We start from the raw sequence: 23,586 nt of genomic DNA on the forward strand, positions 1-23,586 counted from the left end.
CAAGAGGCCACACTCACAATTTCAGACTCAGCTGTAAGGTAAGTGACACAGGGGGAAAGGATGGATTTTGTGTTCCTGCAAAGCAGGCATTAAAATCCATCTGTTCCCCTAGTAAAAACACCACGCAAAGTACAGGGTATTCCTAGATTATTAAACAGCATAGACACTTATTTCCAATGTTTTACCTGCAAAAGGGGCTAGCCTGAAGTGATCTGGTAGGACTTAATTTTCTAAATAAAGTTGCACTTTTTCAAGACATGAAACTGAGAAGCTTGCAGGCTTCCGGCAATTGTGTACTGTAGCTTGAATGGAAAGTGCTAAGGTGAAGCAGATTTCTAGCAACTGCGATCCCAGATCCCCACCCTCAGTTATATTTGACTTGGTCGGAAAGCCATTACAACTACATTGACAAAGAACTGAAAACATAACCCCCTGAAAGAGCATCGCTAAGCGGATAACAAAGCACACTACCAATAAACCTTGAGACTTTGAGCCAGCAACCAAATATTATACATCTTTAAAAGAATATAATTTTTATACATATACATGTTTAAGGCTTATGTACACTACAGCTCCTAGCAGCTTTTGGCGTTTTTTTGCCAAAGCTCCTAAACTCAACTCTATAAAAGCTATAGGATTTTAGCATCGTTTAGGAGCTGCTGCAATTAGAGAAGGTTCAACCTCCCTCTCCTGAACGCGGAAGAATCGCATTCAGGATGGGAGCGTTTTGACCACTGGCTCTGGGAAACTGCAAAACGCTTCAAAACCGAAGCCGGAGTACATCATGGTCCAGAAGCCATGATACATGAAGCCTTAAAGTAATACACATGGGATATCCTAAAATATGTGGTTCCAGTATAATATATTCACCTTATAGTATACATCAAGGATATGCAATTAGGGGACCTCCAGCTGTTGAAGAACTACAAGTCCCGTGAGGCATAGCAAGTCTCTGACAGCCACAAGCATGACACCCAGAGGCAGAGGCATGATGAGACTTGGAGTTTTGTAACAGCTGGAGGTCCGCTAATTGCATATCCCTAGTATACATCATTCCTTATGAAATATTGTTGATCATGGGTTCAGAACTAATTCTCATACAGTATCTGGATTACAGGTCCAGAGGGAGTGTCTGTTTTTCTGACATTTGTTGTTTACAAGTAAAAATCTGTAATTTTTTTTCCCGAAAATTACCCTCAAACATATATTTTTTATTTTTTTAACCAGAGACCATAGAGAATAAAATGGCAGTCATTGCAATATTTTATGTCACACTGTATTTGCACACCGGTCTTTAAAACGCAATTTTTTGGGAACAAATGCACTTTAATGAATGCCCAGGACTCTTCTTTGATCACCCAACAGGAGTGGCTGTCTGCTCAAAAAAGGCTGAATGAATGGAATTCAGGATGAGGAATAAACAGTTTTTTCAAAAGAGATCGACTTGGGCTGAGGGAGAGGCCAATGGTAGGTGGTAGGTTGTTGGTGCAGATAGTACAGTCCCAATCTAATCCTACTCATGTATCGGCTTTTATAAATGAAGAGGGTGAGTGCACTAATCAAACTAGTTCTATTGTATCCATCTTCCAGTCTTACTATTAGGATCTATATACCTCTAAGGCCGAGTATACCCAAGATGTCTGCTTACTTGGCCACTATTAATTTGCCAATTCTCCCAGTGGAAGATCGGGGAAATCTCAAAGCCTCACTCACTTTACAAGAACTGTAAAATGTGGTGGCTAGTTTTCCCAATGCTAAAGCTCTAGGTACCGATGGTCCACCCATTGATAGCTATAAAAGATATGGATATGGCTGCTTCCAGCCCTTCTTGATATGTTTAATGAGGCTCTCTATATGGGGCAGCTCTCAGATTCCATGAATGAGGCTGTTATAGTAGTTATTCCTAAGAAGGATAAAAATCCTCTATATCCTGAATCTTATAGACCAATTTCTTTATTATCTACAGATGTTAAAATCCTTGCCAAAGTACTTGCTACCAGATTAAACAAGGTTATTATGCATATTAGGCTGGATTTAGCCCAGTATTGCAACAGCAGTAAATATTAGGTGTACCTATTTAAACATGCAGGTTCTGTTATCAGATTACTTAGATCTTGGCTTTTTAGCATTGGATGCTATGAAGGCCTTTGACTGTGTTGAATGGCCATATTTGTGGGCTATTCTTGAAAAGTTTGGTCTCGGTTCGGTCTTTGGCCAATGGGTTTGGCTGTTGTATAATGCTCCAAGTACAGCTATTAGGGTCAATGGTCTTCAATCTTCTACTTTTAAACTATGGCGGGGCACTAGGCAGGGGTGCCCATTGTCTCCCCTGCATTTTGCCGTTGCCATAGAACCGTTGGCTTGTCTGATACGAGACTGATACTGGAGGTAACAATATCGTTATATGCTGATGATGTTCTTTTGTTCCTAACCAATATTTGTTAATTGGTAGTAATGAAACATGTTGAAGAGTTTGGTAGGTTTTCTGGGCTTGGAATAAATTGGGAGAAATCTATGCTATTACCTCTGGACTCCCTGTCGTATTCTTTACCATCTTCTGTGTCCCATCTTAGGGTAGTGTCTTTCATAAAGTACCTAGGTATAACCGTTTCTCCTTCTCCACAGTCGTATATTTCTGACAACATAGTTCCACTACTTTCCAGATTTCAAGCCCAAAGTAAAATCTAGAATACGTTGCCTTTAGCGGTAGTGGGCCGTATTCATCTTTTTAGGATTATATAGATGCCTCAGCTTTTGTATTTTCTACATAATGCCCCTGTTTGGATACCCTTAAAGACTTTTGCTTAGATTAATAGTATATTTAGGCACTTAATATGGCGAGACAAAACCCCTCAAATTAAATTGGAGGTTTTACAACACCTCAAAAACGCTGGGGGTTTAGCAGTTCCCAACCCGAGGATATATTTCCTTGCATCTCAACTTCAGCAGTATGCGGGATGGGATTCTGAATAGGGATGAGCCGAACACCCCCCTGTTCGGTTCGCACCAGAACCTGCGAACAGACCTAAACTTCGTGTGAACTTTAGAACCCTATTAAAGTCTATGGGACTCGAACATTCACGATTTAAAGTGCTCATTTTAAAGGGTAATATGCAAGTTACTGTCCTAAAAAGTGTTTGGGGACCTGGGTCCTGCCCCAGGGGACATGGACCAATGCAAAAAAAAGTTTTAAAAACGGACGTTTTTTCAGGAGCAGTGATTTTAATAATGATTAAAGTCAAACCATAAAAGTGTAATATTCCTTTAAATTTCGTAGCTGGGGGGTATCTATAGTATGCCTGTGAAGGGGCGCATGTTTCCCGTGCTTAGAACTGTCCCTGCACAAAGTGTCATTTGTGCAGGAAAAAAAGTCTTTTAAAATCACTTGCGGCTAAATTGTCGGCTCCCCGTAATACAGAGAACACTCAATGAGTGTTCTCTGTATTAGCCGACAATTCATTCATTCATTGATATAAAAAAAAAAAAAAAAAGCACGGGGGTTCCCCTAAATTCAATTACCAGGCCCTTCAGGTCTGACATGGATATTAAGGGGAACCCTGTGTCAAATTTTTAAAAAAAATTGACGTGGGGGTCCCCCTAAATATCCATACCAGACCCTTCAGGTCTAATATGGATATTAAGGGGAACCCCGCATCAAATTAAAAAAAAATTGACATGGGGGTCCCCCTAAAAATCCATACCAGACCCTTTATCCGAGCACGCAACCTGGCAGGCCGCAGGAAAAGAGGGGGGACGAGAGAGCAGCCCCCCCTCCCTCCTGAACCGTACCAGGCCACATACCCTCAACATTGGGAGGATGCTTTGAGGGTCTGTGACCCCTCAAAGCACCTTGTCCCCATGTTGATGAGGACAAGGGCCTCATCCTCACAACCCTGGCCGGTGGTTGTGAGGGTCTGCGGGCGGGGGGCTTATCAGAATCTGGAAGCCCCCTTTAACAAGGGGACCCCCAGATCCCGCCCCCCCTGTTTGAAATGGTAAGGGGGTACAAAAGTACCCCTACCATTTCACAAAGAAAGTGTAAAAATGGTTAAATAAGACAAACACACTTTTGAAAAATTCCTTTATTAAAAAAAAAAAAAAAAAAAAAAGATTCCAGAGGTGCTAATCCACTCTTGCTATCCAGCGACGGATCTCCGGGGTCCAGCGATGGATGATCATATCCAGCGATGGGGGATCTCTCAGTCCAGCGCTGTCCATACATCCGTCTTCTGTCTCCAGTGCGGAGACACTGCGGAGATCCCAGCGCTGACGTTTCTTATATTAGGAGGGCGGGGCCTCCCGTCACCTGACCCCGCCCCTCTGACGCTGGAGAAGGAAGCCAGGGGTTCCCCAGTGACGTGTGGGTGACCCCGCCCCCTCTGGTGTAACGCAGGTTTCCGTAACATCAGAGGGGGCGGGGTCACCCATCCGGAGTGGAGACAGAAGACGGATGTATGGACAGTGCTGGACTGAGAGATCCCCCGTCGCTGGATATGATCACCCATCACTGGATAGCAAGAGTGGATTAGCACCGCTGGAATCTTTTTTTTATTTTATTTTTATTTTTAATCAAGGAATTTTTCAAAAGTGTGTTTGTCTTATTTAACCATTTTTACACTTTCTTTGTGAAATGGTAGGGGTACTTTTGTACCCCCTTACCATTTCAAACAGGGGGGGGGCCGGGATCTGGGGGTCCCCTTGTTAAAGGGGGCTTCCAGATCCTGATAAGCCCCCCGCCCGCAGACCCCCACAACCACCGCTCAGGGTTGTGGGGATGAGGCCCTTGTCCCCATCAACATGGGGACATGGTGCTTTGAGGGGTCACAGACCCCCAAAGCATCCTCCCAATGTTGAGGGCATGTGGCCTGGTACAGTTCAGGAGGGAGGGGGGCGCTCTCTCGCCCCCTCCCCCTCTTTTCCTGCGGCCGGCCAGGTTGCGTGCTCGGATAAAGGGTCTGGCATGGATTTTTAGGGGGACCCCCACGTGACACGGGATTCCCCTTAATATCCATACCAGACCTGAAGGGTCTGGTATGGATATTTAGGGGGACCCCCACATCAATTTTTTTTAAATTTGACACGGGGTCCCACTTAATATCCATATCAGACCTGAAGGGCCTGGTAATTGAATTTAGGGGAACCCCCACGCTTTTTTTTTTTTTTATCAATGAATGAATGAACTGTCGGCTAATACAGAGAACACTCATTGAGTGTTCTCTGTATTACGGGAGCCGACAATATAGCCACAAGTGATTTTAAAAGACTTTTTTTCCTGCACAAATGACACTTTGTGCAGGGACAGTTCTAAGCACCAGAAACATGCGCCCCTTCATAGGCATACTACAGACACCCCCCAGGTACCACATTTAAAGGAATATTACACTTTTATTGTTTCACTTTAATCATTATTAAAATAATCCTGAAAAAACTTCTGTTTTTAAAACTTTTTTTTGCATTGATCCATGTCCCCTGGGGCAGGACCCAGGTCCCCAAACATTTTTTAGGACAGTAACTTGCATATTACCCTTTAAAATTAGCACTTTAGATTTCTCCCATAGACTTGTATAGGGTGTTCCCGGCTTTTCGAATTTGTCGCGAACAGCCCAAATTGTTCACTGTTCGCTGAACAGGCGAACAGGCAATGTTCGAGTCGTTCAACTCGAACTCAAAGCTCATCCCTACTGGTCACTAGGGATGAGCTTCGTGTTCGAGTCGAACATACGTTCGACTCGAACATCGGCTGTTCGCCCGTTCGGCGAATTCCGAACGTTATGGGCCGTTCGCGCCAAATTCGTGTGGCGCTCACGGCCCACAATGCACTGCGTCATCGCAGTGCATTGCTGGCTCATGATTGGCCAAGCATGCACTGTGACCCCGCATGCTTGGCCAATCACAGCGCCAGCAGCGAGGAGAGCCATGATTGGCCACAGGCAGGATGCCTGTGGCCAATCATAGCTCAGGCTGTGTAGTACACGCCCCACACTATATAAGGCCGCCAGCGCGGCGGCCTAGTGTAGTGTGTTGGCGTCTGAAGCATTTAGTGGGTGTTCTGTGTACCTTCAACACAGTACACACTGATCATTATCGGCCGATTTTCGATCTTGCTCTTCTGTAGTGGTTGTTCTCTGCTTGCCCTGACCGCAGTATACACCGCTATATTCACCTCACCTATATAGCTAGTGATCTATCTTTTATAATAGAGCTTGCAGTCAGTAGTGTTAGGAGCTTGTGCGTGCTGTCTGCGTGCTCTGTACCCAGTACACACCGCTATATCCACCTACATAGCTCTTCTCTATTTGAGCCCACTTGCCATCTGCAGGAGTTATTGGAAGTTGTGTGTGCCTCCAGCACAGCACAGTATACATCTGTATATACCCCTTTATCTCTGGTGTTCTATAATAAAGGCATCTGCAGGAGTTAGTGGGTTTTTTGTGCCTCCAGCACAATATACATCTGTATATACCCTTTATTGCTGTTCTCTAATAGAGCCATCTGCAGGGCTTAGTGGGTGTTGTGTGACTCAATTACAGTATACCCCTTTATCTCTGGTGTTCTATAATAAAGGCATCTGCAGGAGTTAGTGGGTGTTGTGTGACTCCAGCACAATATACACCTGTATCTACCGTTTATTGCTGTTCTCTAATAGAGCCATCTGCAGGGCTTAGTGGGTGTTGTGTGACTCCATTACAGTATACCCCTTTATCTCTGGTGTTCTATAATAAAGGCATCTGCAGGAGTTAGTGGGTGTTGTGTGCCTCCAGCACAATATACACTACCCAACTGCTGTTTTACCCAACTCCCTTCAGGCCATTACCATGTCTGGAAGGCCAGCAAGGAGAGGCAGACAGGCGCGACCCGATAAAAGTGGGCAAGCAGGCTCTGTGTCTAGAGACAACAGTGCTGGTCGTGGACGCGGTGCATTGTCATCAGCACGTGGCCATGGGACACGCTTGTCCTTCTTTTCGGCAGCTGGACATGTTGAACCGCAACATGCCAACGACTTGGTAGAGTGGATGACCAAGCCCTCTTCATCCTCCTCATCCTCTCTCACCCAGTCTCAGGGTACTAGCAAAGCAGCTGCCAACGCATCGTCTTCCCTCCTCTCAATGTCATCATCAGTGACTCCTTCCCTAGACCCACCACGTCCTCCTGAGGAGTCTCCTGAACTCTTTGAGCACAGTGTTGGGTACATGCTCCAGGAGGATACCCAGTGTTTTGTAGGCTCTGATGATGACACTCAGCTAGAGGAAGGCAGTAGCGTGAGCGCAGAGAGAGGGGATGCTCAAGAAGGACAGCAATCTGGCAGTCATGTTCCACAAGCTGCAGCATACTGCCAGGTTTGCTACAGCGATGAAGAGGGTGGGGATGATAAGGGCACTGACTCCACGTGGGTGCCTGGTAGGAGAGAGGAGGAGGAGGCACATGCACAACGAGGCAGGATGCCCTCTGGGGGCCAGCTTAGGGGCAGCACACCGACTGAATCACACCGCAGAGCTCCGCCTGTGCAGGGCGCTGCCTCTGCGCGTTATTCTAAAAGTTCTTTGGTGTGGGCCTTTTTTGAGACGAGTGCATCAGATCGCACCGCTGCTATTTGCAACATATGTCTCAAGCGTATCTCGCGTGGCCAAAACATCAGCCGCTTGGGCACCACATGCTTGACCAGACATATGTTGACCTGCCATGCAGATCGTTGGCAAGCGTACCTCAAAGACCCACACCAAAGAACAAAGCGGACCTCTCCTTGCTCCTCATCAGCTGGCATCTCCAACCCCACTAGACCTTCAGTCCTCTCTGAAACCTGCTCTAAGAGGAATGAAGGTGTAGAATTAGGTGTGTCACAGCCAAGTGCTTCCGGGCACTCTGCTAGCAGTACACCCACGTCCGATTATAGCAGGCAAATGTCCCTGCCCCAGCTGCTGGACTGGCGAAAGAAGTTCACTCCCAGCCATCCACATGCCCAGCGGTTGAATGCTAGCTTGGCTAAATTGCTAGCACTTCAACTGCTGCCTTTTCAGTTGGTAGACTCGGCCCCCTTCCCTGAGTTTGTACAATGTGTGGATCCTCAGTGGCAGGTCCCTAAACGCCTTTTTTTCACGGAAGGCGATTCCGGCTCTCTACCAGCATGTGGAAGGCAATGTCCTTGCCTCGCTGGACAGGGCGGTCAGTGGTAAGGTGCATATTACCGCTGACTCATGGTCCAGCAGGCATGGACAGGGACGTTACCTGTCTTTCACGGCCCATTGGGTCACTCTTCTGGCAGCTGGGAAGGATGCAGGACAAGGTGCAATAGTGTTGGAGGTTGTTCCGCCACCACGCCTCCAAAATGCTACTATTGGTTGTGACACACCTCTCTCCTCCACCCCCTCCTCTTCTTCTTCCTCCATGGCCTCTTCCAGTGCTCTGTCCTCAGAACCAGCAGTGCTCCGTAGGCGTTCCAGGGGCTACGCAAGTACGCAGGCAAAACGATGCCATGCCGTGCTTGCGCTGGTTTGTTTGGGGGACAGGAGCCACACTGGGGCGGATGTTTTGTCAGCTCTGCAGGGGCAGGCCGAGAGGTGGTTGACGCCACACCAGCTTAAGCCAGGAATGGTGGTTTGTGACAATGGCACCAACCACCTCTCCGCCCTCCGACAGGGACAACTGACCCATGTGCCCTGTGTAGCTCACGTCCTTAACGGTTCTTGGGCAGGTACCCCGGCTTACAGGATGTCCTGAAGCAGGCCAGGAAAGTCTGTGTGCATTTCCGCCGATCATTTAATGCCTGTGCTCGGCTGGCTGAGCTCCAAAAGGAGTTGAACCTGCCCAAGAACCGCCTTATATGTGACATGCCCACCAGGTGGAACTCAACGTTGGCCATGCTGCAGCGGCTGCACATGCAGCAGAGGGCCATCAATGAGTACCTGTGTGACTACAGCACCAGGACAGGGTCAGGGGAGCTCGTTTTTTTTCACCACGCCAGTGGGGCATGATCAGGGATGCATGCACTGTCCTGTCACCGTTTGAGGAGGCCACAAGGATGGTGAGCAGTGACAGTGCATGCATCAGTAACACTGTACCTCTTATCCACCTCTTGGAGCATACGCTGCATGGAATAATGGACAGGGCACTTGAGGCAGAACAGAGGCAGGAAGAGGAGGACTTCCTTGCCTCTCAAGGCCCCCTTTATCCAGACAGTGTTCCTGCTGTGCCACCCATCACACAAGAAGAGGATGAGGAGGAGGAAGAGGAGGAGGAGGATGATTGTGTCAGCATGGAGGTGGAGGCTGGCACTCAGCATCAGCAGCAGCAGTCTTGTAGGGATGATTTACAGTCCCAAGAAACACGTGGACTTGTACGTGGCTGGGAGGAGGTAGCTGCGGATCATGTTGTCCTTAGTGACCCAGAGGACTCCGGACCAAATGCCTCAGCTAACCTACGCTGCATGGCCTCCCTGATCCTGCAAAGCCTGCGGAAGGATCCTCGTATTCTTCGGATCAAGGAGAGGGACCATTACTGGCTGGCCACTCTCCTTGATCCACGGTACAAGGGTAAGGTTGCCGACCTTATCTTGCTATCGCAGAGGGAGCAGAGGATGAGACATCCCCGGGAGGCCTTGCAGAAAGATCTGTGCAACGCGTTCCCAGAGACTGAGAGGTTACAAACTCCTGGTCCTGGACAACGTGTTGCTGAGGCATCGGTCAGAAGGAACAGTGGAGAAGGTGGCCGTCTGACTGATGCTTTCAGACAATTTTTTAGTCCGCAGCCCCAAGGTATGATCGGTTCCAGCAACCATCGCCAGCGTCTGATTTACATGGTGCAGGAATACCTAGGGGCAAGGTCAGACTTGGACACCTTTCCCACCGAAAATCCTCTGGCTTACTGGGTCTTGAGGATGGATCACTGGCCAGAGCTTGCACAGTATGCAATTGAGCTACTGGCCTGTCCTGCATCCAGCGTTCTTTTGGAACGCACCTTCAATGCTGCTGGTGGCTTTGTTACCGATCACAGGGTGTTCCTGTCCACCGAATCAGTTGATCGACTGACCTTCATCAAGATGAATCAGTCTTGGATCACCCACAGCTACCAAGCACCTGAAGCTGATGTAACCGAATAATTCACATCCCTTCAAGACTGCCTATGCTGATCCTGAGTGACTGTCCTGTTATGTTGATTGTCTATCCTCTTCCTCCTCCGCTGATATGTTGGAAGAACATTTCTGGTTCTGGGTGATGCCATCAGCCCAATTTTTCTGCCCCTGTTTAACAGGGGCGTTTAATTACAATTTTTGATGCAATGCTTTGCAGCAGGGCTAATTCCTGCAATAAAACTAGAGTATATGGGAGAGGTTGCAGTGTGGTGGCACCAGCACCAGTGCCTAAAGCCCAATTTTTCTGCCCCTGTTTAACAGGGGCGTTTAACCACTTGGGATCTGCGCTATTGCCAAATGACGGCATTAGCGCGGACCTACTTTTCCGGGACTACGTCTATTGACGTCGTCCCGTGCACGAGCGGCCTGCGAGACTCGCCTGATCACCGATCCGAGCAAGGGGTCGATCCCGACCCCTTATCACGTGATCAGCTGTCAGCCAATAACAGCTGATCTTGTGATAGAACGGAGCCGGTAATCGGCTATTATTCCTCCTCGCGCTGACAGCGCGAGGAGTAAAAAAAAGAGCCGATCACCGGCAGCCGTGATCGGGACATCAGTCCCGATCATGGCCAGCCCTGCTAGTGCCCACCTGCCCCCTGCCAGTGCCCACCTGCCCCACCTGCCCACCAACATTAATAAAATGTTAGTGCCACCCAGCAGTGCCCACAGTGCCACCCAGCAGTGCCCACAGTGCCGCCCAGCAGTGCCACCCAGCAGTGCCCACAGTGCCACCCAGCAGTGCCCACAATCTGTCTCAACAAAGGTGCTGCACCCCAGTGCCACATATCCGTGCCCATCAGTGTCATCTACCAGTGCCCATCAGTGCTGCCCATCAGTGCCCAGCAGTGCCACCTATCAGAGCCACCTATCAGAGCCACCTATCAGTGCCCATCAGTCCCATCTATCCGTGCCACCCATCCGTGCCACCCATCCGTGCCACCCATCTGTGCCACCCATCCGTGCCATCTTATCTGTGCCCATCTTTGCCCATCAGTGCCGCCTTATCTGTGCCTATTAGTGCCGCCTTAACTATGCCTATCAGTGCCGACCAGTGCAGCCTATCAGTGCCCACCAATGCAGCCTATCAGTGCCCACCAATGCAGCCTATCAGTGCCCACCAGTGCAGCCTATCAGTGCCCACCAGTGCAGCCTATCAGTGCCCACCAGTGCAGCCTATCAGTGCCGCCTCATCAGCGCACTTCAATGAAGGAGAAAAATGACCTGTTTGCAAAATTTTATAACAAACTATTAAACATGATTTTTTTTTTTTTTTTTTTTGCATCTTTTTTTGTTTGTTTAGCAAAAAATAAAACTCCGAGCTGTAATTAAATACCACCAAAAGAAAGCTCTATTTGTGGGAAAAAAATGATAAAAATTTCATTTGGGTACAGTGTTGTATGCCTGCGCAATTGTCATTCAAAGTGCATCAGCGCTGAAAGCTGAAAATTGGTCTGGGACTGAGGGGGGTTTAAGTGCCCAGTAAGCAAGTGGTTAATTACAATTTTTGATGCAATGCTTTGCAGCAGGGCTAATTCCTGCAATAAAACTAGAGTAAATGGGAGAGGTTGCAGTGTGGTGGCACCAGCACCAGTGCCTAAAGCCCAATTTTTCTGCCCCTGTTTAACAGGGGTGTTTAATTACAATTTTTGATGCAATGCTTTGCAGCAGGGCTAATTCCTGCAATAAAACTAGAGTATATGGGAGAGGTTGCAGTGTGGTGGCACCAGCACCAGTGCCTAAAGCCCAATTTTTCTGCCCCTGTTTGACAGGGGCGTTTAATTACAATTTTTGATGCAATGCTTTGCAGCAGGGCTAATTCCTGCAATAAAACTAGAGTATATGGGAGAGGTTGCAGTGTCGTGGCACCAGCACCAGTGCCTAAGGCCCAATTTTTCTGCCCCTGTTTAACAGGGGCGTTTAATTACAATTTTTGATGCAATGCTTTGCAGCAGGGCTAATTCCTGCAATAAAACTAGAGTATATGGGAGAGGTTGCAGTGTCGTGGCACCGTTCAACAATGGCATGTAATTACAATTCTTGATATAATCGTTCACAGCAGGGCGCTCCCCCCACCAAGAGTCACTTTGAGGGCTTACAATGTTGTGGCAAAACCAACACCTTGTTCCGCCATTTCTGCAGAGCATATAGGGCAGGCCCCTACTTTCAAACATCCAACTTACAAACATCTCCTACTTGCAAACGGAAGGAGACAACAGCAAGTGAGATGAAAAAAGATGGACGACAAAACAAATTATACAGGGGTGATAACCCTTCCCTATGTTTTCCAAAAATCTTAAAAATTGTTTTTTTGACTGGAGCTACACTTTAAAAATGTACCAGTTGAAAATTACAAACAGATTCAACTTAACACAACAAACCTACACAGTTCCTGTCTTGTTTGCACCGCCTGTATACTGCTGTTCTGAGTATATAGGGCCTGGGGGCCACACGCATTTCCTTTTTTTAATATGGGTACGGGGTTCCCCTTAATATGCGTACAAGACCTAAAGGGGCTGGTAATGGGCAGGGAGGGCTACCCATGCCATTTTTCTCAATGATTTTCAACCATATTGCAGGAACCAGATATAACATTAAAACCGCAAGCAGTTTTAAATGGTGTTATTTCCGTTTAATGTCATTTTGTGCAGGGACTGTTCTAAACACGGGAAACACGTGGCACTTCACAGGCATACTACAGACACCCCCCAGGCACCATATACCATATTTTTTCACTTTAATCGTCATTAAAATCTGTGCTCCCGCCAAAACGGCAATTTTTAAAAACATTTTAGGCATTGACCCATGTCCCCTGGGGCAGGAGCCAGGTCCCCAAACCCTTTTTAGGACAGTATCTTGCATATTAGCCGTTAAAATTAGCACTTTTAATTTCGAACGTTCGAGTCCCATAGACTTCAATGGGGTTCTAAAGTTCGTTCGAATTTGGGGTCCGTTCGAAAGTTCTGGTGCGAACCAACCCAAGGGGTGTTCGGCTCATCCCTACTGGTCACAATGGCTATGTCTCGGTAGTGGTATCTGCACAAAAAAGGTACTGCTCTATATAGATATGGATATATCAGATTGTGTGTATGTATATACTTTTTTTTTATGAATGGGTATATCCTATTGATATGATTAGTTAATTTTATTTAGCAAGCATCAATTGTTATTTATAGATTTTTTCTCTTTTCATTGGCCCCATGCTCCAAAGGTGGGTGTCTGCTATGGGGGTGGGCGGTTTGATTTTGTTTTGTTTTTTGTATTTGTGGTGTTTTATGGTATTTATTTTGTACAATGTCTTTTTTCTGACACAAGCATGATAGCATACACAAATGGGATAGGCTCCTCCTCTCGCAAGGAGGACTGGTTATACTATAAATTAGTCGCCTCCATCCAGACGGCATTCTCTTTTTGTTCCTCAAATGCTCAACTGGTCATAGATAGGAATTAAAGAAGATTTTTTTATTTTTGCGCTCACCTTGCTAGATTCATCTGGCTAGCCGTACAGGTTCAGCCTCTTTCCTGTGATGAAGCCCCTCTGTTCGGTTGTAAAACTTCCATGCGAGGGAGACCACCACAGGTCCAGATACTGGGGGGCTGGGATACTGGTCTCTGGATGCAGGTAAGAGCATTCTGCCTTTTGGTTGGGTTGGGACTGATCCAGTCTCTCCTCCCTGGCGAGTTGTGGCCTCACACACACACACACATTTTTGTTAATCTGGCTTTGGGTATGTTGGTTTCCCTTGCTTGGGAATGTATTGGTGGCCACCTGTTCAGGAATTGAGCCTCTCCCACCCCCCTTGGAGCCAGTCAGTGAGGGGTGCTGCACGGTGCAGGTAAGCTTTCCATGGGCTGTCATGGTGTGTCTGAATCATTATGCTGTTAATATACAAGCTGCCAAAGTAGGTTAAATGGCTGTGTATAATTCTGTCTGTTTCATTTACTTCACAGGTTTTGTTTGTCTGTCTGTAGGATAACTAATGCATGAACTGATATACAGGTGTTTGCTGCAAAGTTGCGTCTTTCCTATTAACTCAGCAATGCATGGCTTTACAGATTTGAGATCACCATTTCAATGCTCTAATGCTTGGATTTGCTGCTTTTAACCTTTCACAGGGCAGTCGCCTAGTGTGGGTGATCCTGCCAGGTATATTAACCCTTCATTGCGCTGCTTATGATAGAGTGATGCTTCAGTATGGATGCCACTGCTATGCATTTATGTTGCTGCTATGCGCTTAAGGTTTGCTTTTGGGTGCAATGTGTTTAAAGCAGAGGTCCACCCTAAAGTGGACCTTCCGCTCATTGGAATCCTCCCCCCCCTCCGGCGCCACAATTGGCGCTTTTCAGTGGGGAGGAGGGTGCAGGTACCTGTACAGTACAGGTATCTGCACCCACTTCCAGCATAGATTCTGCAGAAGGTACGCATCTTTCCGCAGAATCTACGCCCCTTTCCGAAAGTCCCCCGCTGCCTGCTGGGAAACACACGGATCCCAGAGACAGCGGGGACTATCCTTATTGCGCAGCGCGACTCGCGCATGCGCAGTAGGGAACCGGGAAATGAAGCCGAAAGGCTCCACTTCCTGATTCCCATACCCAAGATGGTGGCGGCAGTACCCGAGAGACGATCGAGAGATCGGCTTCGGGGTGCCGACATCGCGGGCGCGCTGGGCGGGTAAGTGTCATTATTTTAAAAGTCAGCAGCTGCAGTATTTGTAGCTGCTGGCTTTTAAAAAAAAAAAAAACGGCGGACTCCCGCTTTAATGATTGCTATGCATTAACCTATTATGTCTAATGCCAGCATGAAAACAATTCAGTGTTCTGCTTAAGTTACAGTTCTTTTAGTAATCTGTTTATTACACTACTATCTGTAATTGCTCCTGTCTAAGGGTTTAACCCTTGCTCACAAGCATACAGATCCATTTGCTGCTTCAATGTCTGCAAATGGGTGTGTGGATGGCCACTGAAATTGTATTAAGGCTATGTCCTAGCCAGTGCATCCAGGTATTTATTATGACCACAAACCTGCAGCTAATATCTTGAGCCATAAGCTTACCCACAGACCAGCCACGATCAATAAGGTGACGTTCAGGTAGGTATGCTATCATAAAAATAAAAAAATAAAGAGAGTGCGTGGGCAGTTAAACTCTCCCAGCCCTTGAATATCAGCACCACTCCCCAAAGGAAAAGTGGCAACTTGTTCTTCCAACAGTGACAGGTCCTGTTTGGCTCTAAAAACTGCCATACATTCAAAGTACTGCCAGAAGGGCCAGACTAAAATCACAAATAAGGACCGTCCTGGGCAGAATGGAGAGTGTGGTTAACTGACATATCCGCCAATATACTATGCCAAGTTGCATATCATGGGGTAGTAAACACAAAGGTAGATGTGTTCACTCAAGTGCAAACTGACTGGGTGGATCTCTAGTCACTAACGCTCGATTACTAAACTAATAAAACAGCTGAGTTTGTTTAAAGGGTACCTCCTGCCGCAAAAACAGCAGGCCAATGAGTATTCATCAGATTGGCCAGATGTGTCTTCATGCTAACAGAGGATGCAAGATCCCCTCTGTAGAGCCCAACTTTTACTGCAGAGGCAGTTAGCCAAGCCAAGTAATCATCAGACTACCCAGAAATGCCAGAGGATGATGCAATAGCCTTCGCAGAGGCATGGGAACAGCAATATGGATTTGGAAATGAAGGTTTATACTACCATTAGGAAATATGGTGTGGCCTGTGTTGAGGTTCACTTCAGTAGCCAAGGCTATTTGGTTTTCAGCAGATGAGTTGAAGGCAAACTTGGCCAGTAATACGCCTCTGTGGTGCTTGATCCATGCGTGAAACTGGAGTGACCAGCGAGGCAGTACAAGCACTATGGAGGCAGCAGGCTGTTCCTCCTCCTATTCTGTGAGGGTAGTCAAGCCCTATGGATTAACCCACTGACTGTGTATACTTCTAAGTTGAATGGAATGTGATTTAAGATGGAATTAGTGATGTCCAGATAAGGGACTAATCCCTTAGGCTAGTCACCTAGGCCCAGAACAAAGAGTGGTGACAGGGCCTGAGAAGAGCTAGAGAAGAGATTGGAAGATCACCTAAGCCCAAGTCTGCTCCTCTCGAGGAGCAGCAAAGTTCCTTTACACTCAAATGTGCCCAGTAGGGGTTATATTGCAGAAATTAATGAAAATTTGGGCAGGAGGCTCAGGATCAGTGGGGCCTGTGCAGCACTTGTCTTTCTGATGTGATCTATCTGCAACAAAAACCTTGAGACAACAACGGAAGATTCCTGGTGTACTGGCAAGTTGTACTTTGTGCAGTAAGAAAGTCAATAGAATTTCTTTCCACTCTTCGAACTCCTCTAATTACCACTTTGGTTTTTTAGAGATTTCAAGGCTTTAAGCAAATGTTACCAAATCTTGAACCATTAGTCCATTGTTCTTAGCAGATTTAGGCAAGATATGGAACAAAGGATCAAGATCAAAAAAAAAAAACACATGGAGTCATTGAGAACAATCACTCAAACCATCAGATAAAGCAGCTACAGTTTCTCTAGATCTAGCTGATGTGTACATACGCACTTCGGTAGGCCCAGGCTTCGGAGAGTTTCACATACTCAAGAAATTTTTTCCAGAACGTTGCTTCCAGTAGTGGCCATCTTGCAAACCCTGATTTCAGAGGGAAGGCCAACTAATTTCATTATAATAATGACATTTTAGACGTTCAGGAGAATACTGTAGAGTTTTTCTCGGGGGAGGGGGTGACAGTATTGGGTCTTATGTAGAGTCAATTCCTAGCTCTATCCCATCTGTTTGTATCCCATGGTCTCAAGTGGTCGAGAAGTAGTCTGCAGTAATGTATGCTGTCGGTTGGACGCCATGTTGGATCTAACAACTGTGAGACTGCATTAGGAAAGCTCATCGAGGGGCCTCACCACTATTATTTGAAACCTTTGAAAACCATGGTAACCTACGGCAAGCTCCCGGTTTAATAGAAAATGGGAAATCTCACAGAATTTAAGGATAGAATCCTCTGCTCCCAGGTGCAAAGATTAAGATGGCTGCAAGTAATATAAGATAATGGGGTTGAGCAGTAGTCAAGTCTTGGTCAGGTCCTCAATTCCTGAGATCCAGTGACCGCCGCACATCTGGGGGAACCAATTCCAAAAGGCTGGTGCAGATCATTCTTTCCCCTTAGAACTTGCAGTGCAACTAGTATTGGGAAAGTTGTCCCACTCCTCCATTCTTCTGAACAAGACTACCTCAATAGGTTCAGTGACACTAAAGCAGTATTTCTTAAGGATATCACATATGGGAGAATTATTTCAAAGATCCAAGCGTCAAGCGGTAAACTACTTCATTGTTACCATAATCAAACAAAATAGCTCTGGTTTCTTCGAGGGTCTGCATCCTTGCTTCTGGGCCAAGACATCACCCTTCCAGCATGTCCAAACTGAAATGTCTGTGTCACCACAAGCTGGAGTAATGGACTCTATGTGAAAGAAATACATGGAAGTGGCCCTTCTCTAGAAGACTGTCCACTAGGACAATGGCATTTTTCTTTTGAAAAAGCCTATGGCGTGCAAAACACACCCACAAACTTCCACCCGGTGCCAAAAAAAAGTGCACACACATCAAGAGTAAAACACAAAAACGTGCCACGAGTGTCTGCTATCCTCCACAAGGAAGGACCTTACCCTGATCCCCCAGGGCGTTAGGCTCCAGATGGGGACTGAGGTACCAATACATGGCCCATCCAGCCGAAGCCAGGCGACCGCCTTTCTCCGGAAGGTCTGCCGAAAACAGACCCACCCAGGTACTAGGGTAGGGGCTCCCCCAAAGGGAGACCCCCCAAAGAGAGGGCGAACAAGCCAATGGCATTATCTCAGTCAGAGTAGCCTAAGGGGCTTATAGGATGAAGATAAATTCATCAATCTAGTGCAGAGCTCACTTTATCAGATGGGTGGCATACTCATGGGCAAGATTCAGAGGTCCAGAATTTTACAGGATACCAACCAGGTTCATATACTACAATCCATTGTTTTGCCTATTGCAAAGTCAACTAAGCAACATTAGAAGCGGGGGACTTCAGTTCTAAATGAATCTAATATGTTGATTCAAACGCTTCAGCATGGCCCTTATAGGTTTTGTTGGCGCGCTGCATCCCATTTGTGTATGCTGTCATGCTTGTGTCAAGAAAATGGAAAATTGTATACTTACCTGACAGTAATTTTCCTTTCCTGATGCAAAGCATGACAGCATACAGGCCCCTCCCTTATACATTTTGCATTTGAGTATAGTTACAAGAATGCCACCTGAGGGGAGGCGACTCATTTATATATAGTATAACCATATAATTACAATTTTCTGCTGTATTGATTGTAAATTGCAAAAATAAAAAGAATCTGATTTAAAAAAAGAAATTACCCCCAAACATTATTATTTTTTTTTTTTTTACCAGAGACCATAGAGAATAAAATGGCGGTCATTCCAATATTTTATGTCACACTGTATTTGTGCAGTGGTCTTTCAAATGCAATTTTTTTGAAAAAAAATACTCTTTAATTAATTGAAAAAAACAAAACACTAAAGTTAGGATAATTTTTTTGTATAATATGAAAGATGATGTTACGTCGAGTAAATAGCTACCTAACATTTCATGCCTTAAAATTGCTCACGCTCATGGAATGGTGACAAACTAAGATAATTAAAAATATACATAGGCAAAGTTTTTTAAGTTTTTACAGGCTACCGGTTTAGAGTTTAGGGGAGGACCTGTGCTATAATTATTGCTCTCGCTCTAACAATCATGGCAATACCTCACATGTATGGTTTGAACACCGTTTACATATGCGGGTGGCGCGACTTACGCATGCGCTAGCATGGAGAGATGGGGAAAATCTGTTTTTTTTTATTGTTTATTTTGACCCTGTCCTGTCTATCTGCCCAAGGATCAGAAGTAACGATGAAGGTCGTTCCAGTCCTCCAAGGGCATAGAGCTGAGTGGGGGCCATCAGCTGCATCGGATCGGTTCCGTGCTTACTGATGGCTCCGGTAAGCTCGGAAACAACCCGGAAGCGGTGGGGGGCACCTCTCCTGCTACATATAAAAGTGATCTTGTGTCATGTTATCTGCAGTTGTTATTTTCATGTTTCCCTCATGATGACTTACTGACTATGGAACGTTTATTGTGAACATTGCCACTGTCCCGTTCTTTTTCATTGCTACTTGAAACGTTCACATTTTGTTTTTGTCCTTTTTTTTTTCTTCTGTGATAACCAATAAAAATTTTATTTAAAAAAAAAAAAGTGATCTCGCGGTAAATCCACCACTGGGACCACTTTTATCTGAAAGCTGGCCGTCTAAGGGAAAAAATTATACTGGGGTTATGGCAGCAAGCTACTGCCATAACGGAATTTGATGTCAAAATCATGATGTACTTTCCCAGCTAGGTGGTCGGCAAGTGGTTAATGGTTCCACTCATGTTCATTCATTATTTATATAGAATGTAAGTACATACAAAAATCATTTTGAGAGAGTTATTGTATCTACAGTTTTGCCATGATGTATAATCCGGTTTTGTTCTTTTGATGATTTATCATATTGTTTCGATGACATGTCCCCTGAAGAAGATCTAGACTCTTTTAATCAAAGCGTGTCTGGGCTTTCACCTGGATATTGCATGATAATTAGTTCTGAACCCAAGATCAATAGCATTTCATAAGGATTGATGTATCGTGAATATATTTTAGGATATCCCATGTTACTTACTTTTAATCATGTATAAAGAAAATCATATTCTTGTAAAGATTTTTAATTGGTTACTGCCTCAAAGTCCCAAGGGGTATTGGTACCGTGTGTAGCCAAGTGCTGGCTGTGTTGTTATCTTCACTCTGGGACATTCCTTTGTGTGCTATATATGGAGCTTTTTCCCTCTAGTGTTCAACATGGGGAATAATCACATGACTTCCTGACTGCAGAGGGGAAGCCACTCACTGATAGCAGAGGATTGTGGGATATGTTGTCCAATCACCTGGATTTATACTAGACTTAACAGTTAAAAACTACACGTTTCAGTGTGCTGAAACAACAATGAATTCTGGGCAAGCAGATAAACTGAACTGTCCTGGGTGAGCTTGCTCTCTTGGCACACTGGATTCAGAGCTGCAAGAGGCTGTCACTCTGGGTGCTGGTGGTGGGCACTGCGGCCTAGGCAGAGCTGGGACCTCTCACCCTGAGGACTGCATTGCTGGGCACAGGGTTGCTGTCACCGTCACCACATTGCATTGCTGATTGGGTCCACATCCACTTCATACCCACGCAGTCATTGCTGGACCTCTGAGCCTATGTCAGGGCTGGGCTCAGCCCTTCCTTCTCTGAGCTGGCTGCTCAGCTGTCGGCTAATTGCCAGGTCCCCTCTCTCCGCAGTTACTCAGCTGTTTATGATATCCTGCTTGTCAGTCCTATCTACTTAAGCCGTCCAGTCCAGAGGTTCTCTGCCTTCACCTTGGTCAACATCACAGAAACGATCTCCTTCAATCTTGTTCAAGACTTGCTTTGCTGACATCCCTTCTGGCTCCAGATCCTGCTTGCTGTTCCACTAAATTGATCCCTGATTTCTGGCTTGGCTGACTATCCATTCCGGTTACTGAACTTTGACTATGTTTGTTCTTTTTACTTTTATTATTAAACAGGTGTGATTTAATTGTACTTCTGGCTGGGCCTAATTTAATGGTTTCTGACAGCCTACAGGTTGCCACTCAGGAACCTCACAACTCGCTGCAGACATTCTAGAGCCTGTGCAGAGACATCCTGTCTCCCAGGACCCGTGGGCAAAAGCCCATCTTATCTCTGACACTTTACTTAAAGACACTGCATTCAGATACCTTTATACCTGACCAGTTGGAGGTTCTTTACTGGGAAAAATACAACATCTATTCCATTCAGCTTTATTATCCTGCTACTGAATCTCTACAGCAACATCTCTGGTCCCCACCATAACTAGCTGAGGATCACAGATACCCATACTCCAAAAACCTTCCCTTACATAGGCTGTTATCTGGGTTTTTTGGAAGGGGCCTTTTCTGACTGCAAAAAAAAAACAGAAGTAGTGGGTTTTAAGAGGAGTCTTTCAGCTGCAAAAACGCTCTGACTCTGATAAAAGCTGAAAAAAGCTAAAAAAGAAAAACGCTGAAGAACGTAGCTATTCTGTGTTTATCAGCTTTTTGAGCCATAAGCTTTTGTGGGAGGATAGTTTTGCTAAAAGAAAGCTAAAACAACGCTGAAAAACGCAACTGTCAGAAGTGTTAGAGATGTCGGGGGGGCTTGGGACAGGCCAACTGGGGACAAGCAACTTCCAGCGGCCCTTGTGGGGGTAGCTCTACATGTGCTTTATTACTTGATCCTTTGCAGAAGCATAACAAGAAGAGTGCTACAGCCCTGTCCTCTTCTAGTAAGAGTAGAGGGGTTTTGTTACTGAGCCTAGTCAGCCATTATATTGTCCCCCTGCTGAATCTCTGCTGGCACATTCCTGAAGAAGTAGGAGCAGATCCCAAAATGCTTTGATTTACTGTTAGATCTTTAGTAAAATATTCTACATGAGTAAAGACACTTGGGCTGCTTCCAATCTCTTTGCTCACTTTGATTATGAGTTTTACCATATAAACAGAATGCACTGCTGAAGGATAAACTCTACACTACCAAACCTGATTTTCGGTGGATTACTGTACACCCCTACTATTTACAATGTCATTTATATTGGAGTTATCATCAGAATTTTCACTTCACGATTAACAAATCACATTATTATCAGAGCAAAGCCTAGAAATCCCATCATATGGCCTCTAGCTGCCAGGATCATTCTGAATATTTCATGTTATTAGAGATTGCAGTAGACATGTGCACTACAAAAAATTTGCTTGCTTTCGTTTCATTCTTTTTTTTTTTTTTTGCTTTTTTCGGAAATTCGAAAATTCAGAAAATTCAAATTCAAAATTCGGATATTCACGTTTCTGAATTTCCAATTTGAAAGTTCTAAATTCGGAGATTCGAAAACTCCAAAATTCTGAAATCCGAATTCAGAATTTTCTAATTTTCTAATTGCCGAATTTCCTCATTTCAAATTTCTGAATTTTCACAGTTCGAATTTCTGAATTTCGAATTTTGAATTTTTGCATTCCCGAATTTTGAATTTTCAAATTACTGAGTTTTGAATTTTCGAATTTCAGAATTTTGAATTTTTTAATTAAATTCTCAAATTTTGAATTTTCAAATACCCGAATTTTGACTTTCGGAATTTTCAAATTTCGAATTTCCGAATATTCAGGTTTGTAAATTTCCAAATTTTCTCATTTCGAATTTCTGAGTTGCTGAATTTTTCGAATTCAAAAATCAGAAAAAAACAAAGAGAATCAGTAAAATTTGGAATAATAACTATTAAATTATAGGTATTGGAATTTCCTTTCAAATTATCTGAATTTACGAATTTTTCCTAATTTTGAATTTCCAAATTCGAATCTTCAAAATTTCCAATTTCCGAAATTTCCCATTTCTGATATTTAGAATTTTCCAATTTTCAAAATTTCCAATTTCCAGCATTTAGAATTTTCAAGAATGTGGAAATTTGAAAATTCGGAAAATCGGAAATTGAAAAATTTGGAAATTTCGGAATTAACAAATGGTCTGCCTTGGGCTGATCGCCGCATGTAGTAGGTAACCACTGCATGAGCAATTAAATATAATTCACTGCAAATAGCTGTGAGAGCTGTCAGACTCCTATTGCTTTAGTAGTGTGTCCTCCCCCCCCCCCCCCCAGTAACTGCAAGGAACCCCCACTGGGTCTTCTGCAGTTAAAGTGTTACTAAACCCAGGAGCCTGAATTCACTATATCTGGTCTCCCACAGTACACAGAAAATCGAAATGCAATTGTTTTAGTAAATGTAAACTGCTAAATACCTTTTCTCATCAGCAGTACACAGTGAGGGAAAAAGTATTTGATCCCCTGCTGGGTTTATAGGTTTGCCCACTGACAAAGAAATGATCAGTTTATAATTTTATTGGTAGGTTTATATTAACAGTTTCTCTTAAAGCTCCTAAATGATTATTTCTTTGTCAGTGGGCAAACTTATAAAATCAACAGGGGATCAAATACTTTTTCCCTCACTGCATAGCAGTCTTGTGACTTTTATCAGTGTCTTTTTTTTAAAGCTTGTAGGAGGAGTTTTCATTCTGCTCATTCTACTTTCATTCTGATTGTCCTATGAGGCTGCAGAACCCCTGACCCTTTATCTGGGCAGTGCTGATTGGCCCTGTGCTGATCACATGCACCCCCCAAAAAAAAAAAATTCTGGCAATACACACCAAACTGAACATGTGTAGAGACTGTCTTATCAGCAGGTGGTTTGGGGACCGTGGAAGAAGGGGAGAATCAGAGAAGACAGAATCAAACAGCCTTTTTACACAGTGCAG

Source organism: Lithobates pipiens, unplaced genomic scaffold (genome assembly GCF_037356315.1).
Source record: "Lithobates pipiens isolate NorthernLeopardFrog02 unplaced genomic scaffold, aLitPip1_a1.2 Scaffold_22, whole genome shotgun sequence".
Taxonomy (NCBI): domain Eukaryota; kingdom Metazoa; phylum Chordata; class Amphibia; order Anura; family Ranidae; genus Lithobates; species Lithobates pipiens.